This window comes from Chiloscyllium punctatum, chromosome 33, assembly GCF_047496795.1.
Source record: "Chiloscyllium punctatum isolate Juve2018m chromosome 33, sChiPun1.3, whole genome shotgun sequence".
Lineage (NCBI taxonomy): Eukaryota > Metazoa > Chordata > Chondrichthyes > Orectolobiformes > Hemiscylliidae > Chiloscyllium > Chiloscyllium punctatum.
Window position 1 is genome coordinate 74,086,275 of NC_092771.1, and position 14,387 is coordinate 74,100,661.

Consider the following 14,387-nt stretch of genomic DNA (forward strand, 5'->3'; position numbering starts at 1 on the left):
GGTTGGTTTATAAAATTGAAATTTTTTGTAAATGTTAATGGGGTCGTGTGTGGGGAAGGTATTGTAGAGCAGAAGGTTAAAGACCGGTTCAGAGTAAGGGGTTGTAAGTAGTTTTAAGTTGATTTCCTCGTCAAATGTTAAAAAAATCAATAAAGTTGTTATTTTTAATTTTAAATAGTGATTTTGGGAAAGTTCTTTGCCTCTTGAATTTTAATAGGATACAGCACGGGCGAACCCTTCCTGTTTTGCTGTTTTACATTAGCAGAGAGGGATTACCCGGTCACGTAACACCAGATTCTGGGATTGCTTTGTTATTTCGTTCATTCGTGCATTTTGCCTCAATAACGATTTTCAAGTTGTCCCATCTACAAAAAAGGTCCGTGCTTTTGCACAATTGTACAAACAGTGCAGTGTGTCTCAGCGACAGGGCACCCTACAATAACATTCGTCGCTGATTCAATCTATCTATCCTGATATTGACCCATGGAAACATCACTGCGCACTCTCCTCGAGTCTGGAAAACAGTCCCGTCACAGTTAATGTTACATGACGCTCTCAATGGGGCTTCTCATTCCATCGCTTTCAATTCCTCACAGAATCCGTTTCAACGGATTTTGTCACTGAGTCATTTCTTTGTTTGTGTTCAAATCCTGTGAGCAGAGAGTCCCAGTTGGAGCATGATGAGCCCATATCCCAGGGATTATACCATACTCTGTGAACGTTTATCTGCTGCTCATCGTTTCACTAACAGCAGGTAGATGTATCGATGCTCTGCAAATTTTCACGTTGTTTTAAGAAGCAAGATAACCAGTTCCTGGTTCCTGCTTTTGTTGTCACACAAACCAAGATTGTAAATGCTGGGAACATGCACTGGTCGGGACTGTTTGCTCTCCCACATCCGTTTTCTCCCCAGGAGGTGTTCAGATGATGGATTGAAACGCTTTCTTCTGTTCCCTGTCTCTCTGGGATGATGTGAGCTATGAAATCTGTTCACTGAACTGGGGTAACGTGATATAGGTCGTATACATCAGGTCCTGTGTGCCTGAGCGACAGGACTCGCTACGTAATATCCCATGCTGATTCAGACAGCAGAGCCCTGGCTGTGACTTCGAGAACGACACAGGCACCGTTCCCGATGACTGGGAGAGATTCTCTCTTTCCCAGCAGTTCTGCACTTTTCTATCCGTTTCAGAGGACGTTATTTGCACAAGGTTCTAAAAGAAGATGAGGTCCTGTAAATACGCGATCTCCCTTTTGTTCTGCTTTCCAGAATTTCCATATCTCCCACTCCACTATCCCCCTCCCGCGCTCCACAAGCCCGTGTTTGATAGGAAGCTGAAGAGCGGACTCACATTGATCTCCCACGACACTGATTGCCAAGAAAAGATGAGTTCATCCAGCTGCCAATGGTGGGAGCCCAATCGCACGGGAAGTGGCTAACACTGCCTCTGGGGAATCGGAATTCAGAATGGCAAGTAACTGTAATTAACACTCAGTGCCACCTTCATTCCGAAACACCAGAATTGTTTTTTATTTATACAAGCAAATTCGTCTGATTTATGGATCATGCTTCTGCTGCGGTCTGGCTTGTTGGTCTTGGGTGTGATATCGCCTCGGGTGGGTGATGTAAGTGTGAGAAGGTATACGTCAGCCCTGAAGTTTTGCATCCAGTTCCAATTTTGACTCAGAAGGTATAATTTTGATGAGATCGAGCTCAGATCAAGGTACCGAAGCTTAGAGACACACAACAGCAGCTTCTTGCAGGCCGTCACTAGGCGGAGAAATGGATTCTCTAACTTCAAATGGTGATGATGCTGTTAATGTGGACTTTGCCGAGTGCACGTCCTGTGCAGATTAACGAGAAAGCCTTAATCTGCTCATCATTTTGTTTTTCTCATAATGTGATCTGCATGCCCTTCATTACTATGATCTGCCTTTACCAATCGCAAACAAAGCTTTTTACTGTACTCAGGGTCATGTGACAATCAATCAATCAAATAAAGTCAATCAATCGAAACACACAGACATTTCCTAGTGGCAAAGAAACCCACCAACTCTCTCAAACAAAAACTAACAAACTTAAAAGACCCAGTACAACCTCTGGACAAAACCAACGCCATCTACAAAATTCCATGCAAGGACTGCCACAAACACTACGTAGGAAAAACAGGAAGAAAGTTAACCAATACATGAACACCAGCTGGCCACAAAAAGACACGACCCTCTCTCCCTCGTAGCCCTTCACATGAATGAAAAAAAAACATTTCGACTGGGACAGCACATCTATCCTTGGACAGGCCAGAAAGTTCCTCGAGGTCTGGCACTCCAACCACAATGCCACAAACAAATACATAGATCTAGATACCATCTATAAACCCCTCAGAAAACGAACAGGTAATGAAATCACCACAAACCGCAGGGACACAATCCAGGACAAACATATAAATAGAAAGCAGGAGACAAAAGGTTCGCTTCACTTTGAGGTCACCACTGATGATGTTACCTCGACAGGTAATAAAAGGTCTGGATATCAGAACTGCAGCTCAGCGAGCAAACCTACACCCAACATTTCCTTTTTGTTTGGTGCCAGCACAGCGAGTGTGGGCTACATGGCCTCACTTTGCACTGTGGCATGATTTGGAATTCTGAGCAGAATCACAGTTAAGCCAACAGAATGTGAGAAGTTACTCACAGGTTATATTGACACAGCACAAATACATCTGTGCCACAGAGTATCACACAGTAATAGTGGAGACCTATTGAAATCATCCTCTGAGGTTCATGCCACACGCCAGAGGAAAAGCTGAAGACTGTGTGAAACTTCTATGGTCAGCACTAACAGAGCGGCCCGGGGAGGGGGGAGCGGGGGGGGGGGGGGGGGGGGGGGGGGGTAACGTATTCGGCTGATAGCCCGAAAATTAATGGATTGGAAACATCCTCTGCTCGGTCGACCATTCCCGCTTTCAGTGGGTGTACTATCCCTGCCAGTGTTTCTCTGTAACAGAACTTAATTCCACGTATTGCATGTTGTTTGACTTTCTGCTTCCTTTCACTTAACGTATCTGAAATGAATATTTCGTACTGATATACCTGGGAAATTTACACAAGTGAGAAAACACACGTGTGAAGTTCTGGAAGCGCTTTTCCTGTTCACTGTGGGTCTGCTCTGCTCTGCTCTGATTCGCAAAATAACTTGCCAGAGCTGGGAATAAACTGGAGAAGGTGCGATATATCAGTTGCAGAGTGCTCTATGTGCATGACACCCTGCAGTTATTCCCCACGATGTTTCACACAGCAGTGTCCGCCCCGAGAAATGAAAAGCCGTGAGTGACAATTGGATCAAATAGTTGGAGACCGCATTACGATACGGACATATCTCCGCATTATTATGACATACATCACCAATTATGAATAGCCACAGAGATATACAAGCGACAGAGAATCGCCATGGACTCGATGGGCTGTAAAGCTTCTGTGGCGCCTGAGTGATGCCACACGTTGATGCTGCCACTCTTCCTGTCTCTGGGACAGAATGGTTGATGGTGAAACAATGTCGCATTGTTGACTTATCGTCTACGTTAGACAGTCTGCAGCCCCGCAGCTGAGGACCATGGGGATGACTCTCAGTGAGTGAGGATTTCAGTCACATTGTCTTCATCTGCGACAGTTGGGGCTCAGGTGTTCACTGCTGCCCGATTGCAGCAAAGAAACCAATGTCACTGTTACAAAAGCCTTTCTGAAGGAAAACAGTGTGAAGATAGATTCTGAACACCCAACAGACTGCAAAAAGATACCCTCACATAAATTTACCTGAGGTCAGAGAATGCGCAGTACATTTCTGTCTTTCCCAACAGCTCAACATCTTTATCGCTGTCTCAGATAAATGATATTTGGAGGAAATTCCTAATCAATTTGCTAATTTCCAGCACTTGATTGAAGTTGCTGTGCCGATGTGAGCAATCTTTAGAATGTATGCGCGCTTGCCTCTGTTCACAATGCTTGCAGGTGGAGGGTAATAGCTGAATACTCTGCTGCTGGAGACAACTTAGTCCAAGCGGAAGGGCTAAACAGCACTGATCCGCGAACATGGAGACAAAATGAGAAGGCGATATTCTTGAAACGCTTTGGTGCTTAGAAATCCGAGAGCACAGTGGGATGTACCTGAAAGACTCTAAGCTGGTTTGGTGTTGGAAATGTAAGAGTGCCTCGGGCATGATCTTCACTTAGTAGCTTGTGTTAATATTGGCATGTGAGAATGTCTTACTTCAAGTCGCCATCGAGCCTTTGTTGTTTGATTTCACTGTTGCCCGTTTGTCCTATTAACACTTACATAGATAGATGTAAATCAATAAGTTGCACACCCTTGTAATACCGTTGAGTTTTGGGGTCGGACTTGTCATTGTCGTGGGCATGGCACAGTACCACATATCGTGATAGTGAAACAAGTGTTTCAGGATGCTCATCGACATAATCCCACTCTGAATAAATCCAACATCTAGATGTTCGCAAAGTTCTTAGTGTGAAACTTTAGGAAGTGGGACGTGAAGTGTTTGGAAACAGCGCTGAAGAGGTAGATGGAAATGATGTGGTATGTGATGAATGCCTCCCACGTGAGGGTGGAAATGCTGCCTGGAAACTTTCTGCTCGTGGATCAGTGACTTTAATCATTCTAACGCCGAAAACAGATTCTGTATCTGTCATCTCCTCCCAAAACACCAATCCCTTCACATATTTGAATTCTGCTCCAGTCCAGGTTACCATCCATATCTCTGTAACTTGCTTCAGTGTTGACAGCATGTCTTGATCGTCTCTCCTCCAATAACTGGAGACGTAGGGTCTGTTTCTGTGCTGCATGACTCTTTGGCTGAACTTGTCCATGCTGCCCAACTTTCCTAAATATGACAAGTCACGTTTCTCTGCATTTGGCCCATGGCCCTTCAAACAGCTCCTCTCTATATTCCCGCCCAAGTGCCTTTTCCATGTTGTCATTGTACTTGTTTTGACCATTTCCTCTGACAGTTCGTTCTGTCTATGCACCATTCTCTGCGGAACTTGTTGTTCCTCAGCTGGTTCTTTAAATCTTTGGTCTCTCACCTCACACTTATACCCTTTGAAGTCACCTACCCTTGTCTGTTCACCTTACTTATGGCTCGCACGGTTGTACAAACCTGTATAAGGTCACCCCGTAGCCTTCTCTGCCTAGGAGAAATACTGATGACAATGTTACAAATATCTCCAATTCATGTACTCAATGCTCTGACCTATGAAGTGCACCAAATGCTGCTTTCACCACACTGTCCACCTGTGATGCCACCTCCAAGGAACAATGTCACTGCACCCCTTGGTCTCTCTCCATTCGACCTCACTGGCCAGGGCCCGACCATTAACTGTGTTAGTCCTCCCTGGTTTGTCTTAACAAAAACCCGACATCTGAATTAAATTTAATCTTTCACTCCTTGGCCTAGTGGCCCCATTGATTAGGAGCCCCTTCGATAACTGTCATCCCTGCCCACTGTCCCACTAATCCTGGTATCCACAAACATACTGACAGGCACTCCTATATTTTCACTCATAGCGTTTATGTAAATGATGCAAAACAGTGGTCCCAGCACCAGTCTTTATGGCACACCACTGGTCAGAGGCTTCCGGTCTGAACAACAACCCTCTACCACCACCCTCTGCCTCCCAAGAATTATGTACCTGAACCCCGAGGTGTCTCTGTTTTGCAACACTACCGAAGGTCCTGCCATTTATTAAATAGAATCTACCCTTGTTTGTTGTACTAATTGCATTACCTCACATTTATTCAGATTGAACTCCATCCAAGGTTTGTCAGCCGTTTTTACCCATATTCTCAAGATCCAATTTTGTATGCAGATGGATAGCTCTCCCTGACCCCTTGGGATCCAACCATAATAAACATTGTATTATGCTCATCCATTTTCATTCCCTTGCTGAATCGAGAAACGGCGCCTGTTGCACTGCCTTCATCTCTCTCCTTGCTCACAGAGAGTCATAGAGTCATAGAGATGTACAGCATGGAAAATGACTCTTCAGTCCAACCCGTCCATGCCGACCAGGTATCCCAACCCAATCTAGTCCCACCTGCCAGCACCCAGCCCATATCGCTCCAAGCCCTTCCTATTCATATCGCCATCCACATCTTCAACAAACTTAGTTATGTTTATGAGACATGTTTTCCCATTCACAAAGCCACGCTGACTGTCGGTGCGCAGTCCTTGTCTTTCCAAATGTATGGGTATCCTACCTCTCTGAATGATCTCCAATAACTTACCCACCCTGATGGCCGGCTCATCGGTCTGTTGTTCCCTGGCTTTCCCTTGCATTCCGTATCAAATATTGACACGACATTATATTTCGAGTCATACAGCATGGAAACTGTTCAGCTTCAACTGAATAAAATCTAAAACTAATCCCGTCCCACCTGCCTGTTTCTGGATCATATCCATTCAAACCTTTCCTATTCCTGTACTAATCAAAATGCCTTTTCAACATTGAAATTTTCCTGACATTCACCCCTTGTTCGCAAAATTAATTCCACATGCAAACCTCCCCTGTGCAACAATTTTCCCCTCATGTCTTTCTTTTTAATGTCTCTCCTCTAAACTTCAAAATGCACACCGTTTGGATACTCCCCTGTCCGCGGTAAAAAAAATAACTATATCTATCTCCCTCATTATTGTATTAACTTCTATCAGGTCGCCTTTCAACATTCAGGCGTGAATGAAACATTCCAGTCTATTCAGCCCTTCTTTATTACTGAAGCATTCCACACCCAGCAGTATCCTGGTACATCTCATCGGAACACACTCCAGCTAAATAATATCTTTCCTATAACTGGGCGACCAGAACCGGACACAATATTCCAGAAGAGGCCTCACCAATGGTCTGTACAATCTAAACGTGACTTCCCAACTCCTATACTCAAAGGACTAAGCAATGAAACCAAGTATGGCAGCACCTTCATATTCATGACATGTGCTCTCTTCTTCACCAGAGCATGAACAGTCAGCTAGTGTTTCCTAATTCTGCTAGCATAGAGCTGCACACAAACGGGAAAATGCATTTTATCTCCCATTTAAATATTCCCTCTTGCTAGACTTCCCTTTACCTGCAAATTTAAAAATCATCATGTCTAATACCATCAAGACTGGTCCTGCTCCATTTTCTAACTTGAACTTGTGGACCAGGCCTGTGATTTACCAAAGCTGTTTCGAAAATTATTGTGGTGACTTTCCAAATTGCTCCCCCTTCAAACACCTCAGTCCCTTTCCCTACTTTGTTTACCAAGGGGCGGGCAGATTTCGCCCTATTCTCCAGTTGAGCCTTTTACATATTGACTGGGAGTTTCTGGAACGCACTTAACAAATTATTTTCCATCCTAATGTTTTTTTACAGTAGCAATCCCAGTCCAGGTTAGGAAAGTTTGAAATCCCGTACGATTACAACTCTCTTATTCTAACACATATCTGAGATCTCATGGCAGATTTGCTGCTCCATCTCCCACTGACTACCGCTGTAGTACAACTGAAGTCCAATCATAGCAAACTGATGATTTTTTTTTCTCAGTTCCACTAATATTGTTTAACTGTGTGATTCTGCGTGAATATTCTCTCTTGGTACTACTGTGATGTTTCCCCCAATCAAACCAATCACCGCTGCTCCTCTTCTGCCTCCTGTTCAATCCTTCCCATAGCATTTATTCCACGCAACGATGAGCTGCTGCGAGTCCATCTATTGCCCAATTCTACAATACCTATTATATCCCATTCCCAGGACCACACCCGTGCACTGGGTTCATCTGTCTTAACTGTTGAGCGCCCCACAGCTCTGACAGACGAGTTTAAATCTTCTCGAGCAGCTCCAGCAACTCACCCCATCAGGAAATGGGTCAGACTCCCGCTCCCAGTTAAGGTGCCTTCCCCATCCGGTCTATCTGTGCTGACACCTTCAGGGATCTATGGACTTGGACACTAAGACCCCTGCGTTCCTCAAAACTCCACAAGGACTTCTGTTCATTCTGTCTATCCTTCGCGTATCATACATTCCAAAGGATTTGACCTCACACTCATCAGAAGTAAACTACATCTGAGTTTACCCTGCTCAGTTTATCATCTGATCGATTTTAGACAAGAGTCTGAGACCATCCTCCTGACTGTGAAAAACACCCTCACCTTTTATGTCATCTGCAAACCTACTAATTATACCTTCTGCTTTCACATCCAAATCATTAATGTACATAATAACCAGCAATGGCTCCTGCACACGTCCCTGTGGTACACCGGCTGGTGAAAGGCTTCAAAATACATAAATAGGCGGATCCAATTTGCCAACTTGTCTTGGATTCCATGGTTTCTTCCCTTTTGGACCAGCCTTCCATGTGGGACATTGTCCAAGACCTTACTGACCTCCATGTAACCCACATCATTGGCAGTGCACTCCTCAATATTTTGAGAGGCCATTTCAAAATATTCAACCGAATTCCCGAGGCAGCATCTTCCTCTACCAAATCCGAGATGATGCAGCCAAGTTTATCCCTCCCTTTCCAAGTATTGATTCATCTTATTCCTCAGAATTGTTCCCAATGATATCCCTCCCACTAATGTGAGACTATCTGTTCTGTAATTATCTGGCCTAACCCTATTGCCCTTTTTGAACAACTGAACCATATCAGCTATCCTTCAGTCATTCTGCACTTCACCTGTGGCCATCAAAGTATTAAATATATCCACCAGGACCCCAGCCATCTCCTCCCTTACCTCCCACAGCATTTCATTGAGCAGTGGGGATTCCTCCGCCTTTACGCCTGTTAAAACTTTTAATTCTTCCACCTAATTGATCTAAACATGTTCCAGAACCTCACCATCGCAACTGAAATCCCCGGATACAATGCCTTTTCCCCTGTGTGAATACAGATGGGAAGTATTCATTGAAGACCTCACCTACTACCTCTGGCTCCATGCACAGATTGCCCCTTTGGTGTCTAACAGTCCTCACTCTTTCACCAGTAATCCTCTGACTCTAACTGTACTGGTAAAATACCTTGTGGCTTTTCCATAGCACTGTTTGCCAAGGATATTTCATGACCAATGTTTGACCATCTTTTCTAAGGACCCGTTGCCCTCTCGATACTTGGAAAGGGCTTCACCTGTGCTTATTGCACTGTATTTTCTTTATCAAACTCACGATATCACTTGATCTGTATTTGCTGAACTTGCTGCCTTTGCCATTCACACTTCAAGGAACACACTGGCCATGGATCCTCACCGTATCACTTTAAAATATTCCCATTTTGCAAATAAGGCCCCAACTGCAGGCATTTTCTCCCAGTGTCTGTTTGTCAGATCCTGTCTAATGATCGCAGTAATGACAGGAGACTCCGTTGTGAAGGGGACAGACAGGAGAATGTGTGGCTGCAGTACCAGGATGGTGTGCTTCCTCCCGGGTAACAGTGTCAAGGATGTCTCTGAGCGGTTACAGAACATTCTGAAGGTAGAGAGTGAATAGCCAGAGGTTATTATGCACATCGGTCCACATGACAGAGGTAGACATAGGGAATGGGATCCTGTGAAATGAGTATCGCGCATTAGGTAAGAAGTTAAAAAGCTGACCTCAAGGGTAGTGACCTCCAGATTACTCCCAGAGCCACTCACCAGTGGGTATAGAAATAGAAATATAGGTCGGATGGATGTGTGGCTGAGGAGCTGGTGAAGGGTCAAGGGTTCTCAGTCTTGAATCATTGCCATCTCTTCTGGGTTACGGGTGACCTGGACAAGGGATGGGTTGGACTTGAGCTAGAGCGTCACCAGTATCACTGCGGGGAGATTTGGTAGTGTTACTCTGGAATGTATAAATTAGTTAAACAGGAGTGCAGCACTCTTAATAAGAAAGGGACCATTGAAAAGTCAGGGGAAATTACATTAGCCATCAAGACCAAGTTTCCTATTCAGGATATCCAGGGGCACAGTCAAGGGAGGGAAAACACACTTGGTTTAAAGGGCATTCATTTCAACACACGAGGCCTGACAGTTAAGGCAGACGAGCTCAGAGCATGGACTAGCTCTGGGGACTGGGATATTATAGCCATAACAGAAACATGGCTGAGAGTAGGGCAGGACTGGCAGCTCAATGTCCCAGGATACAGAAGCTACAGGCGTGACAGAGGGACAAGTAATTGAGGAAGGGGAGTTGTCCTTTTGATAAGGGAGGGCAGAACAACAGTGCTTAGAGAAGATACTCTTAAGGGGTCATCAGATGAGGACATATGGTGAGAAGTTTGAAACAAAGAGGGGATTGTCAGTCGACTAGGATGGTGTTCTAGACCGCCAAATACCCAGCGAGTACTAGAGGAGTAGATTTGTGAAGAGATTCTATTGAAATAATAGAATAGTTCTGTTTGGAGATTTTAACTTCCATTGTATTGACTGGGACACTCAGAGTATAAATGGCCCCTATCGGGTGGAATTTGTTCAATGTGTCCAAGAAAGTTTCCGAGATCACTATATAGGGGGCCCCACTCGACTCAGGCGGGAGCAACACTGGACCTCCCCTCAGAAACCGAAGTCGGGCAAGTGACTGAAGTGTCACAGTGACCACAACTGTCTTCGTATTAACATAGTTATGGAAGAAGATCAGACAGCTCCACAGATTAATGTCTTAAACTGGAGCAGGGCCAGGTTTGGGGCCATTATGCAGGATGTAGCAGGGGTCGATTGAGTGAATTAAAAATCACACAACACCGAGTTATAGTCCAACATTTTTATTTCAAAACACTAGCTTTCAAAGCGCAGGTGATCACCCTAAAAGATAAAATTAACACTAAATTTCTTTGATATTACATTCCATGACACTACTACCCTGTTGCTCTAAATTCTATGTCTTATGATTGGGCTCCACAAACACCCAATGAAGAAGCTGCGCTCTGAAACCAAGTGCCTCCAAATTAACCTATTGGATTGGAAGCTGGTGTTGTGTGATTTTTATCTTTGCCCACCCCCGTTCAACACAGTCTCCTCCAAATCATGCTCCCATCAACTGGGTGAGTCTGTTTGAAGGAAAAGGAATGACTGACAAATGGGAGGCTTTTAAAAGTGTGTTGTCAAGAATACAGGGCCAGTGTGTCCCTGTTAGAGTTAAGGGAAAAACTGGCAGGTTTAGGGATCCCTGGCTCTTGAGGAATATTGAGGCTCTGTTGAAGAATAAAGAAAACAGCATACATTGTCCTCAATGTTTCTGTATCAAAGTCACCTCTTCCAGTCCTAAAGACACGATCACTCGCTGGAGACTCGACAATACTTTCAGGACCCTGCAGCACTCCAGATCCGTGAACCCAATGAAAGGCTGTCACTATCCCAAATCCTGTTCCGACAAGAGTCACAATCTGTGTGACATCCTCCTGTCACCAGCACCCACCCTATCAATGTAAGTTCCTCTTGTATCTCCATGCATTTACTCACCTCTATAACCTTCTCCAGCTCTTACACCCCTACCTGTGTAAATGTCACCCTCCCCTACAAACCTTCGCAAATTGACCAAACTGGAGGAGGTTACTTATGCTTCCTTATATGTGAAACTGTCTCCAGCCAAAATTACTGCCCTTCTGAAAAATCTGTCAGACGACACCACCTCCATGTCTAAATAATCTGCAGAAGTAAACCTTCCTATATCTATGAACATCTTCAGTCACGACTACCCTCCCTATCTCTGTTTGGTCCTCCAGTCCATCTAGCCCGATTTATTTCTGTCATCTGTTCCATTCACCGCACTCTGGGGAAAATAAAGCTTCTTGCTATCCACCCTGTCTGTACATCCCATGATTTTGTAGACCTCAGTCAGGTCCCCAGTCAACCTTTGTCCTTCTAATGAAAATAATTCGAATCTATTCAAACTTCCTAAATAGCTAGCCTCTTCCATACCAGACAACATCCTGGTGAACCTCCTCTGCACCCTCTCCAAAGCATCCACATCCTTTTGGTAATGTGGTGATCAGAACTGCATGTAATATTCCAAATGTGGTCGAAACAAAGTCCAATAAAACTGTAACATGACCTGCCAACTCTTTTACTCAATATCTCATCCAATGAAGGAAATCATGCAGTATGCTGCCTTAACCACTTTACTGGCCTGTGTTGTCACCTTCATAACAATGGACCTGAATACCCAGATCTCTCTGTACGTCAGATTTCCCCAGGACTTTTTCATTTAGTTTGGTCTGAACTGAATCTTATGAAATGCATCCCATTGCATTTGCCTGGATTGGACTCCCCATCTGCCATTTCTCTGCCATCTCTCCCCTGCTGTATACTCTGACAGTCCCCTTCACTATCTGCATCTCCACCATTTTTAATGTCATCTGCAAACTTGCAGGAGGTTAGACGGAGCGAGATTCATAGAACCTGCAGGATGGGACCAGAAATGTGTTGTAGAACCTGAAGGATATTTCAGTCTGAATGACTGATTTATTTTTGAAATTGCATGTTGAGCCGATCTTGACGACCTAATTTTGGAGATGTTTACCAGAATTTCTGTGCACAGCTTCAGATCCCCAGGCTGGGAGATGTGAGTTCAGATGTGAATCTATTTGCACATTCTGCCTGTGTGCCTATTACTGACCTGGAGCTGCTCTGATCGGAAGCACTTTCTCTGCATCTGGTGGTCTCCAGATGTACATGACTGACCAGAGCTCACCTCATCAAACCCTTCATTTAGAATGTGCTTTATTTTTTCATTATTTTCAAATGGCAGTTTCATGAGATGCAGGAATTAGAGTTTGTGAAAATGATGCCTTTATCATTGGAAGATGGGAAGCCTTCAAAAATGAGATTACGGCTTTCCAGAGACATTATAAAGTATTCCTATTTGGGTGGAAGGAAATGCTGCAGGGTGTAGTGTATGCTGGATGACTAGAAGACTAAACTTTTGGTTAAGAAAAAGAAGGAAAAAATTGTCAGGTATAGACATGAGAAATCAAGTGAATCCTCAGACTATAACGGCAGGAGGAGTGTACTTAAGAGTGTAATCAGGAGGGTAAAAAGGTGACACAAGTTAGCTCTGACAAATAGGGTATAGGAGAATCCAGAGGGTTTTTATAAATACATAAAGGACAACAGGATAAGGAGGGAGAAAATAGGGCTCCTCAAAGATCAGCAAGGCAGCCTTTGTGCGCAGCCGCAGGAGATGGGGGCGATACTAAACAAATGTTTTGCATCATAGTTTACTGTGGTGAAGGAAATGGAAGAGAAAGAATGTGGGGAAATAGATAGTGACAACTTGAAAACGTCCATATTTAAAGAGGAGGACGTGCTGGATGTCTTGAAACACATAAAAGTGTTTACATGCCAAGGAACTGATCAGGTGTACCTTGGAACTTTGTGGGAAGGTAGGAAAATGATCGATGGGCGCCTTGCTGAGAAAGTTGTGTAATTGATCATCACAGGTGGAGTATTTGAAATTTTGAGGTTCTCTAACGTGGTGCCACTATTTAAGAACGATGATCAAGGAAAGCTAGGGAAGTTTGGCCACTGAGCCTGACATCAGTAGTGGCTAAAGTGTTGGCGGGTATCCTACGAGATAAGATTTACATGTATTTAGTGACTGGGGATAGTCAGCATGGCTTTGTGTGTGGGAAAACATATCTCAAGAAATTGATTGCTTTTTTTGAAAGAGTAACAAAAAGGATTGATGAGGGCCAATCATTGGATGTGATCTATATAGACTTCAGTGAGGCATTCAACAACGTTCCTCCTGGAAGATCGGCTCACAAGGTTAGATCTCAAGGAACACAGGGAGAACTAGCCGTTTGGATAGAGAACTGGCTCGAAGGTAGAAGACAGGGGGTAGTGGCGGACAGTTGCTTTTCACACTGGAGGCCGCTGGTGTGCCACAAAGATCGGTGCTGGGTCCACTACCTTTCGTCAATATATAAAAGATTTGGACGTGAACGTAGGAGTTACAGTTAATAAGTTTGAGATATAGTGAACAGTGAAGAAGGTTGCCTCAGATTACAACAGGATTTTGATCAGGTGGGAAAATGGGCTGAGGAATGACAGATACGTTTAATTCAGATAAATGTGAAGTGCTGCATTTTGGGAAAGCAAATCCAAGCAGGGCTTATACAATTAATGGTAAGGTCCTAGGGAGTGTTGCTGAACAAAGAGAATTTGGAGTTCATAGCTCCTTGAAAGTAGAGTCGCAGGTAAGCGGACAGTGAAGAGGTGCTTGGTACGTTTTCATTTATTGATCAGATCATTGAGTACAGGAGTTTGGAGGTCATGTTGCAGCTGTGCAGGACACTGGTTCGACCACATTTGGAATATTGTGAGCAATTCTGGTCTTTTTTCTACTAGAAAGATGTTGAGAAACTTCAA